Raw genomic sequence first — 11765 nt, forward strand, 5'->3', positions numbered from 1 at the left:
TTAGGCTTGAACGATACGCGATTCATGATTTTGGTGTTGTTTGATGTGATTTGACGGTTTGAGCGAGTTCGTATGATATTTTAGGACTTGTTGGTATGTTTGGTTGTGGTCCCGGGGGCTATGGGTCAGATTCAGATTGATTACGGATTAAATTTGGCCTTGTTGAACTTCAAAAATTCTAGTGTCTGATTTCCTTGTTTGCGTTCGCGAGAGAGGTCTTGCATTCGCGAAGAGTATGTGGGAGGCAGGTAAAGTTTTTGCTTCGCATTCGCGAATGAGGGCTCGCGTTCGCGTAGGCCTTGGATCAGTGTTCATCGCGTTTGCGTGGGTGCTCTCGCATTCGCATAAGAAGAATTTTGGCAGCTGAGTATATCGTGCTTCCCGATTGCAAGGCACTTTCCGCGTTCGCGAAGGAGGACATTTGGGCAAAATATAAGATTTCAAAAATGAGTGTTTGAGTATTATTTCATAATTGGACTTTGGGAGCTCGGATTGAGGTGATTCTTGGAGGGATTTTCAAGGTATTCATTGGGGAAAGTGTTTCTAACTAGAATTCGGTTTATATACATGAATCTACCATTATTTTTATTATTTAATTAGTGTTTTGGGTTGTAAGAATTGGGGAAAATTATAGAAACTTCGTAGGCTTTAATTTGAGTCTTTGAATTGATTCCTATAGCTTGTGTTGAATGTATCGAGATGTTTGTGGCTAGATTCGAGGCGTTCAGAGGACGATTCTTGAGGCAAGGGCTTTTTGGAGTATAGATTTGTACGGTTTGAGGTAAGTAACAATTATAAACTAGGTTCAGAGGGTATGAATTCCTAAAATACATATTATGTGGTTGGTGTTGAGGTGACGCACATGCTAGGTGACGGGTGTGTGGGCGTGCACAGTGGTAACTGTGATTCGGTCGATTCTGTGGTACTTTGTAGTCATAAAACCATGTTGCTATTCATGTGATCCCTATGTGTTAGAGCAATTGAGCTGCAATCTATGTTAGAAATCATGTTTAGGCTATATACTTATCCGTGGAGACCCACTAGGGTCATTTCTGTTGTTGAATTATTTGCTCCAATGGTAATTTTGTACTCAGTCACATCCATCATTTGCATATCATATGTCAGTCTCCGTTTCTATTTATTGTTGTATCATATATCATTGTTTGGGCTGATTGACATGAGATTTGTGAGCCCGTGAGACTGGAGAGATTGATGACTGAGTTGGGGCCTGAGAGCCGTATTCTGAGTGAGATTTGTGGATCATGTTGCACGCCGTAACAAGCCTTCTTGGCTTTATATATTATTATTATGGATCGGGCGGCATGCTGCAGCAGGCCCTATGGGATTTATATGTTGTTATGGCATCGGGCTGCATGCCACAGCAGGCCATATTGGCTTTATATTAGCGCTTGGGTAGGATCCGCCCCTCCGGAGTCTGACATACCAGCTGTGAGCACAGGTACCGTACAGTGCTGAGTGACTGACTGTGATGAGTGAGAGTTGAGACCAGCAGATTAAGTACTCAGAGAGTGGGAGTAGGTGAGGTTATCATTGCGATGCATTACGTGTGACATGCACATTTGACATGTAGTTATAGAGATGTAACATTCCTCATATCAGTCATACTTGGCATATTTCATCTATGTTGAGATTAAACTACTGAATTTGAAAGCATGTTTATATTCCTGTACTATGTACCATCTAGTTATGAGTTTCTCTGAGATATTACTGTCATATTTTCTGTTATATCAGTAGTATTGAAATTTTGATTTGGCCTATACCTTTCTGTGCTCATCACTACTTTCAGTCCAAGGTCAGACTTGTTACTTATTGAGTATATTGGGTCGGTTGTACTCATACTACACTCTCCACTTCATGTGCAGATCAAGGTACTTCCGGGTACGGCGACTGCTAGCTTTGGAGCTTTATCTGTAGGAGACTATCAAGGTAGCTGCCTTGGCATCCGCAGACCTTGACTCTCCTTCTGTTCTATCTTTCTAAACAGTGTTTTAGCAGTCAAACTATGTTTCCATTTAGATGCTCATGTACTCAGTGACACCGTATTTTAGGAGAATTTTGTATTGAGTTACGGTGTTTTCTTATCGGTTATTATGAGATTTTACTACTTAAGCTTATTTTAGTATGTTTTAAATTAAAGACGTGTGGTTATTGCGAATGTCGGCTTGCCTAGTACTATGATAGGCGCCATCACGACATGTTGAGTTTTTGGTCATGACAAAATGATTACTCGGAATTCAGGTACAAAACGAAGATAGGTTCCAAAGTATGCAAGTCAGCTCCGGCCAATATCATGCTACAATGTTATGTACAAATGCATCTCTAAGATGTTATGCATGAGATTCAAGAAAGTCGTATCAGTGCTAGTAGCAGAAAACTAGACAGCTTTTGTAGAAGGTAGATCATTGATTCATAATTTTTTAATATGTCATGACTTCTTGAAATATTACAATAGGAAGACCTCTCCTAGATGTCTCATGATATTAAAATTGACCTTAGGAAGGCATATGATATGATTAATTGGGAATTTTCAGTTGTGTCACTACCACACAGGTTTCTATCAGAGTTAATGCGTAGAGTCAAGGATATTTTGAAGGGAGGAGGGGACTTAGGCAAGGGGATCCTATCTCACCCCTCTTATTTGTTCTTGTTATGGAATATCTTTCAAGGGTGCTAAGCAAGATGAGTGATCTTCCTGACTTCAGATATCACCCCATGTGCAAGAATACAAGACCGACAGATCTAGTATTTGCAGATGATCTCATGATATTCTACAAAGGAAATCTAAAATCTATTGCTAGAGTTATGGAGGCATTGCAGCATTTCAGTGATGTTACAGGGTTTGAGGCTAACTTGGATAAGTCTATCATGTTTATAGTAGGTGTGGATGATATTATAAAGTAGAATATTCTCAATATAACAGGTTTCACTCCTGGAACCTTGCCTATAAGGTACTTAGGCCTTCCACTTACTTCAAGGAAGTGGAACAAGATGGATTTCAAGAAATTAGTTGATAAGATCACAAACAAAAATATGTTAAAAACTGATAAAAATATGAATTTTTGCCTAAAAACTTCAGTTGAGTTGACTTCGGTTAGTATTTTTGGTAAACGACCCCGGATCCATATTTTAACAATCTCGGTGGGTCCGTATCAAAATATGGGACCTGAGTGTATGCCCGAAATCGAATTCGGAGGTCCTTAAGCTCGAGTTATGAATTTTTGATGAAAAATTAAAAGTCTGAAAATCTAATGTCTTTAAGAATTGATTGATGTTTGGCATTGTTAGTACCGGGTCCGTATTTTAGTTTCGGAGCCTGGTACAGGTTCATTATAATATTTAAGACTTGTGTGTGAAATTTGGTGAGAAACGGAGTTGGTTTGACGTGATTCAGACGTCCAGTTGAGAAAATAGAAATTTTAAAGTGTTCATGAGAATTTCATTTGGTTTGGTACTTAATTCATAGTTCTAGGTATTATTTTGGCGATTGGATCATGCGAGCAAGTTCGTATGATATTTTTAGACTTGTGTGCACCTTTGGTTTAGAGCCCCGAGGGCTCGTGTGAGTTTCGAATAGGCTACAGAGTGAATTGAATATAAAAATCATAGCTGGTGTGCTTCAGGTCTACAGACTTCGCAATTGCGTGGTCTGGCTCGCAAATGTGAGCATCACATTTGCGAAGAAGCTTCGCATTTGCGAGCAGTGGGGTTGGAAGGGGACCTTCGCATTTGCGAAGTTCAGGATCGCAATTGCGATCATCACAGGCCGCATTTGCGAACGGTTGTTCGCATTTGCGAAGATGGGTTGGGACTGGGATTCTCGCATTTACGAGATTTTTGTCGCATTTGCGATGGTTCAATGTTCGCAATTGCTAACAAATGGTTCGCATTTGCGAAGGCAACAGAAGTGTGAAAGGCTTTGCATTTGCGATGGCTCCTTCGCATTCGCGAAGCTCAGGTCTCAAATGCGACATCTGCAGCTGATCAAAATGACTTTTGGACGGGAATTTTTATTCATTTCCCAAATTTTCAAGACCTAAAACACAAGAGGCAATTTTCCAAAGACCATTTTTTCCCCAAATCATAAGCAATTGATTCTAAACTAGTCTCTTTCAATCCTCCACTATATTTTACAAGATTTCAACCTAAAATCTAAGGTTTTCATGGTGGGATTGGGGATTTAGACCTCAAATTGAGGTCGAATTCCAAAACCAATTGTATAAGCAGGCCCGACATCGATTTTTAACTTTTTGGAGGAAAATTTAGAAAAATCTAAATTTATGCAATGTAATTGATTTCTTTAGCAATATTTGATATTATTGAGTCATTTTTGAATAGATACGAGTGGTTTGGAGGTGAATTATAGAGGAAAAGCTATAATTGAGTATTGAGTGGCCTTCGGAACGAGGTAAGTGTCGTGGTTAACCCTGACTTGAGAGGATTAGGAACCTCAGATTAATTGCTATGTGAAATTCATGTGAGCGGCGTATATGTGAGGTGACGAGTACTTATGCGCCGCCAATTTACATGTTTTCCCTGTTTCTCCCATTTTTCTTATATTGTCTCTTTCCTATGCCTAATTGCTACAGGTTTAGTCTAATGTTGTTAAATTAATTATTCTTATCATGTTTACGGATCTTCTGGTGATAGTTGAGTATTTATTTCGAAGTTGAGATTGATATTGTGGAATCAAATGTCGAAGTGAAGCTTGTACTATTTATTCTATCTCCCTGTTATTATTTATTCATTGCATTATGGTAAGGGAGAGTGTTAATGTACGAAGGGTGACGTCGTGCCATGATATGAGAGTTAATGCACGAAGGGCGATGCCGTGCCATATTGTGAGTGTAAAAGCACGAAGGGTGATGTTGTGCCATATTATGAGTGTTAATGCACGAAGGGTGATGTCGTGCCATGATATGAGAGTTAATGCACGAAGGGTGATGTCGTGCCATTTCTATTGATTTTATGGTAGGTTGAGAGTAAAAGCAAGAAGGGTGATGCCGTGCCTTTCCCCTTTAATGTATTCGCTGTTCCAGTTGATTCATAGTATATTGGTTGTTCCAGATATTATTGTGCTGTAGTTCTTTATCTCGTATTTTTCCCAACATGTTTTCCCCTCCCGATATTTCCTGTCTAGCTCTTTATTACTGTTATTTGTATATACACTGTTAAATAGTATATGTTGATTTGTAGGTGCCTTGCCTTAGCCTCGTCACTACTTCGTCGAGGTTAGGCTCGACACTTACCAGTACATGGGGTCGGTTATACTGATACTGCACTATGTACTTTCTGTACAAATTTTAGTACTAGCTTAGGTTGATCGAGGTTTTTACTGTTGGACCGCTATCTGGAGAATCAAGGTAGATCTGTCGGCGTTCACAGACCTTGAAATCCCCGTCTATATTTTCTTTTTTACTGTTTCTTTCATTCAAACAGCTGTATTTCTTTTAGACTATTACTTGTAGTGAATTCTAGAATGCTCGTGAATTGTAACTCCAGATCCAGGTGATAGAAATTAATGCAGTTTTTATATTATTCCGCACTCACTATATTTCATCTTAGCTAATTGTTATTATTTAGTTAATGGAATAAGGATTGGTTTAATAATTCTCTAATACTGGCTTGCCTAGCAAGTAAGATGTTAGGCCTCATCACGGTCCCGACGGTGGGAATTCCGGATCGTGACATGCTGGGAGATTGCAAATTATCATTGCAATTTTATTCTCTATATATAACTTCTAGAGTGCAGTGTTCATACTGCCTCAAAGTGTAGTAAAACAAGTTGATAAGAAATGTAGGGACTTCCTATGGGGTGCTACAGAGGACAAAAGCAAAATTAACCTTGTTTCATGGGACATGGTATGTATTCCAAAGTAAAATGGAGATTTAAACATCAAAGGCTACTACAAATAGAACATTGCTACTATTAGTAAGCTACTATGGCAATTAGCTAGAAAGAAAGACATTTTATGGGTAAAATGGGTCAATAGTATCTACATAAAGGACAAAGAGAGCATATAGTAATACACTTCAACAGGAGATTGCATCTGGTATTGGAAGAAATTGAATTCCCTCAAAGTTCAAGTGGCAGGATGGTATCAAGGAGACAAATATCTATTGACCATAACAGGAGAATATTCCATGTCTAAAAGCTATCAACACATGGTGGGGCCTCTAACTAAAGTAAAGGAGGTTAAGCTAATGTGGAGTTATGCTCCCTAAACAAAAATTCTTAGTGTGGTTGGCATGTCAAAACAAACTATTAACCAAGGAGAGATTACACAGACTACTGATTCATGTAGATGATCAACACTGTTGTCTATGTGATCAGGCACATATCTTTGGTTAGTGCAAGTGTATTACAGACCTGAGAGGATAGTTGAGCAACTAGCTGGGCATCAAGATCTAGAATAGTGAAGCAAGCCAGGTGATCAAGTGGATCAAAAGGAGACGATGGATCCAATTCCAAAAAGAAATAGTTAATGCAGTATGGGGAGCCATGTTATACTACACTTTGCATTCAAGGAACTAGAAAATCTTTAGAAAAGTAAATGTAGACAGAGATTTTGTGTTTGCACAAATTAAGAAGAGATTGTAGATAGATTGGATATATTGTGTAGAACTAAAAGAGCTAGAAAAAGTGAGATGTTGATTCACAAGCTATGTAATTAGATGTGCTATTTGTTTGGAGATCTAGAGTCTCGAGCAACTTTCCTAGAAGGTGGCAAAATACACTAGAGGCTCTTTATGATGTAAAATTATTTTGATTGTTATGGTAATATTCATATTTATTACCAAAAAGAAAAAGAAGATTGGTTTGGTGTAGAATAGATTCATGAATACTCATCTTCGCAACAATGCATGTTTTATTTTTTTATTTTATTTCTTAATGTTAGTTTTGTCGCCCCATAAAAAAGTAAAATTCCAATTCGATTCATGTGAGAATATTCTTACTTTTGAACAGGGACAGTTCATGCACATATATAGCCTAAATCAAAATTTTAATTTGAGGTCTAAGTTTTTAAAAAAAAGTTATAATATATATTTTTATTTGAAGTCTATTCTTTAAGCTTTTGAGATGCAAATTTGTTACTAATTTTTGTACAATCAATCACTTCTAATAATCCTTTTCAATTAGTAATATTTATCCAACTCATTTAATCTTTAATCAGACATTGTTGATCTTAGATATTTTTTTTTTTTTAATTTTAATTTTGGAAAATATTTTTTCGCTGAGACAACTATTATAGGAATTGCTAACGTTTTTTATAAGCAATATAAGTATTTGGAGTAGAATCAAGTCTTTTATTTAATTGGGTATATCAATTAGAGTAGTATCTTCTACTTGTACTATTTTTTTTGACACTTTCAATTCAGAAAATAAGTCTAAACCATCAATATAAGAGTGACTATTATGTTTTAAGGAATACTCAAGTTTAAGGCTTATTTTTCAAATTCTCGTCATCTAATAATCTCAAACTTTTACCACTAAATAGGAAAACAAAAATATTTTCATATACTTCAAATTGTTCAAATATATTTTGAAGTAAAAAATGACTTAATCATCTATGTACAGGAAGTAATCAATTCTAAAAGATTTTTCAAGATACTTTGTGATTTCATTATTAACATTCTCATCAAAATATTATTTTTTATAAATTACATATTTATCATGATTTACAAAACTAAGATTATATATTCATCTCAAATACAATTTCATTAGTTGAAATCATAGCAGTTGTACGGTATCGATATTTTTATATTATTTTTAGATATCAAATATCATTTGTAATACTAAATTTCTTAAAACTTAAACTAAATAATATACCAAAAGACTAAAATAACGAATACCAACATGAAGGTTTTCGATTTCAATATGGTAATTCGATATTTACCACATTATGCACTGTCTTAATTACTTTATTATCACGACCCAAACTTTAACTAGTCATGATGATACCTAACTCAACCCGGTAGGTAAGCCAATAACCAACTATACAATTTTTTGAGATTTATTAAGGAAAGAAAAGATAATACAACTGTTTTTATACAAAGAATTCCCCAAGGATTGGTAGTACAAATCACGAGCTACTAAGATTTAGATTTTTATAAAACTGAATTAAAATAAGTACAACATCTGTTTGAAATGTAAATGAACAGAATTCGAAGCTAATGCTACCAAGGACAAATGATAGCCATAACTGGAACGTATGTACATCTTCAATCCAGCTCCCGCAGTGCACAACAATATCAGCATGCAGCATCTGCATGCAAGATGCGGAAGTGTAGGATGAGTACAACCGACCCCATGTACTCAATAAGTAACAAACCTAACCTTAGATTGAAAGTAGTGACGGCCTGGGACAAGGGTTCGAGTCCAACTCCAATAACCAGCAACAGTTCATAACAAAATAATAGGCGTACTTTTCTGGTATAACAGTAAATCTCAAATCTTCCACCCAAAACACCAAAAACCTATGAGTATGTTCGAAAACTATGATTTTTCCAAAAGCCTTTCAACAATAAATAAGATGTTTCATTTTTTCCGATAGCATGAAAAAAGTACATCTTTATGCCTACATATCAATATGCAGGTGAAATCATGAATGTCACCAAATTCGGGTAGCAGAAGGAATTGTATCTCAAGTACGTATGTCGAATGCAACGTATCTCAGTGATGAACTCATGTACTCACACTGTCAGAGTACTCAATATCACTGTCTCGTATTCTCTCTTACCATGCTCAATACTCAGCACACTCAGTCACTCAACACTGTATAATACCTGCTACGGCGTGTAGGTCGATCCAAATATAGCCATAAGGCCTGTTGCGGCGTGTAACCCGATCAACATATATATAGACATAAGGCTTGTTGCGGCGTGCAACCCCATCCGTATATATATAGCCATAAGTCTTGTTGGGGCGTGCAACCCGATCCACATATATATAGCCATAAGGCTTATTGCAGCGTGCAATCCGATTTACATATATATAGCCATAAGGCTTGTTATGGCGTGCAACCTGATCAACATATACATAGCCATAAGGCTTGTTGCGGTGTGAAACACGATCCCCCCCTCACCCCCCCTCCCCCCCCACACACACACACACACACATATATATATATATATATATATATATATATATATATATATATATATATATATATATATCACTCACAGCACGACACTCAGGCCCCAACTCAGTCACCAATCTCTCCAGTCTCTCGGACTCACAATGCTCATACTAAGCAGCACTAATCAATGATACGAGATGTTACAATATACAATAACAGAGACTGAGATATTATATGAAATGATGAATGCGATTGAGTACATAACTGCAAATAACTCGACAACGAAGAATGACCATTATGGGTCCCAATAGTGCCAACATATAGCCTAGATATGATTTCTAGCATAAATTACAGCTCAAGTGCTCTAATGCATAGTGTAAAGTAAACATGTTCAGATAAGATGGCTACATAGTTCCATGGAATTGACTAAATCATAATTTACACGGTGCACACCCACACGCCCGTCACCTAGAATGCGTGTCACCTCAACATCTATCACATAACACGTAATTCGTAGTTTCATACCCTCAGCACCAAGTTTAGAAGTGTTACTTACCTCAAACAAGCCAAATACAATATCGAGCAAGCTAAACGATACTCCAAAAATGCTATCCCGCGCGTACCAAACTCCGAACGGCTCGAAAGTAGCCAAAAGCATTTCAAATATATCAAATAATGGCAAAGGAAACAAACCCAATCGATAAAAGTCAAATATTTAATCAAAACAGCAAAATCGACACAAAAGTCAAACTCAAGCCCGCACCTCGAAACCCGTAAAACTTAGAAAATCCGACAATCCATTCAATTAAGAGTCCAACCAAACTAGTTTCACTCAAAACCGACTCCAAATCGACGTTCTAAACTCAGAAAATCACTCTATGAGACTTTAGACAAAAAAACCCAATTTCTCTTTAAAATTAATAGTCCAATTATCAAAAATGAAGATAGATTCAGGAAATATAATCAAAATCGAGTATAGAACACTTATCCTAATCTTTGTGATGAAATTTGCCTCCATAATCGCTCAAATCCGAGCTCCCCAACTGAAAATGTGTATAAAATAGCCAAGCCCTCGATATATAGCTTCTGCCCAGGTATCGTCGCATCTGCGACCCACTTAGTCGCTTCTGCGGCATCGCTTTTGCGGCAAGATTTCTGCTCTTGCGAATGACCACTGGTAGCGTGCCCTCACACCTGCGGCAGAAAGTCCGCTTCTGCAATCACGCAGGTGCGAGTTAAAAATGCTCTTCTGCACTGCCATCGCCTCTGTGTTCTCAGCACTGCATCTGTGATCACGCAGGTGCAAAGAATAACCTCTCACCTATGACACTTCCCTGATCTTTCCATGCCGCTTCTACATCCATTGACTCGCTTGTGCGACATTGCACCTGCGCCCAACATTGCGCAGGTGCGATCACACCAGGATTGCTCAAACACAAGCTTTAACAAAAAATGATTCAAACAATTTGAACCTCATTCGAAACTCCTCCGAGACACTCAGGACCCCGTCCCAATATACCAACAAGTCGTATAGCATAATGCGGACCTACTCGAGGCCCCAAATCATGCATAACAATATCGAAACAACGAATGGCATCTCAAATCAAAAGTGATGAACTTTGAAGTTGCAACCTCCAAAACTCGCAATAAAACATATCAAATCAACCCATAATAAACTCAAATTTTGCACACAAGTCCCGAATGACATAACGAATCTATTCCAATACCGGTAATAAACCTCATATCAAACAAAACCTCATTCTAAAACCTTCGTACCCTATTGATAAGTAAAGAGCATCGTTCGGAGGTTTGAGACCTTGAGTAGCTTCACTTTGGGTATTATGACTTGTACGTGTGGTCGTATTTGAACTTCGGGAAGTTTGGAGTAGATTTGGAAAGAAAATTCTAATTTCGGAAGCCTTAAGTTGGAAGAATTATCTAAGATTTGACTATTGAGTGAAAGACATCAAAATTTAGGTTTGAAGGTTCCAATATGCTTGTATGATAATTTTTGACTTGGGCGTATGTTCGGGTTGAGTAGGGGATCGCCCGGGATCATTTCGGCGCTTATTATGGAAGATTGGTATTTTAAAGGTTTAAGAATGTCATAAGTTCAGTTTGAAGTTGATTTTGATGTTATCGATGTCTGTTTGGGGTTTCGAGCCTTGGAATAGCTTTGTTATGTCATTTATGACTCGTGTGTGAAATTTGATGTCATTATGGATTGATTTGATATATTTTGCCACAAGATATAGAATTTGGAATTATTAAAATTTATAAGTTTGATTCGAGGCGTGATTCATGATTTTGATGTTGTTTGACGTAGTTTAAGGCTTCGACTATGTTTGTATAGTATTTTGGGATGTCTTTGTATGTTTAGACAGGGTCCCGGGGGCCTCGGGTGCGACTTGAATTGAAAACGGATTGAGTTTGGACTTAGGAGAAGTGTTGAGGTAGCTAGGATCTGGTGCAATCGCACCTGTGTGGAAAGGGCCAGAAGTGAGAGACCGCAGAAGCGGCTCTGGTGTGGCAGAATCGGTCGGGATTAAGGTTGGTTGGAGATGCAGGTGCATGGAGTTTACCACACCTACTTGCGCGCAGATGCAGGCAAAGGGGAACAGAAGTAGAGGTGGTTTGCGGTTGGAAGATTGCAGGTGCGGGTGTTGT

This window comes from Nicotiana tomentosiformis, chromosome 12 (assembly GCF_000390325.3).
Source record: "Nicotiana tomentosiformis chromosome 12, ASM39032v3, whole genome shotgun sequence".
NCBI lineage: Eukaryota > Viridiplantae > Streptophyta > Magnoliopsida > Solanales > Solanaceae > Nicotiana > Nicotiana tomentosiformis.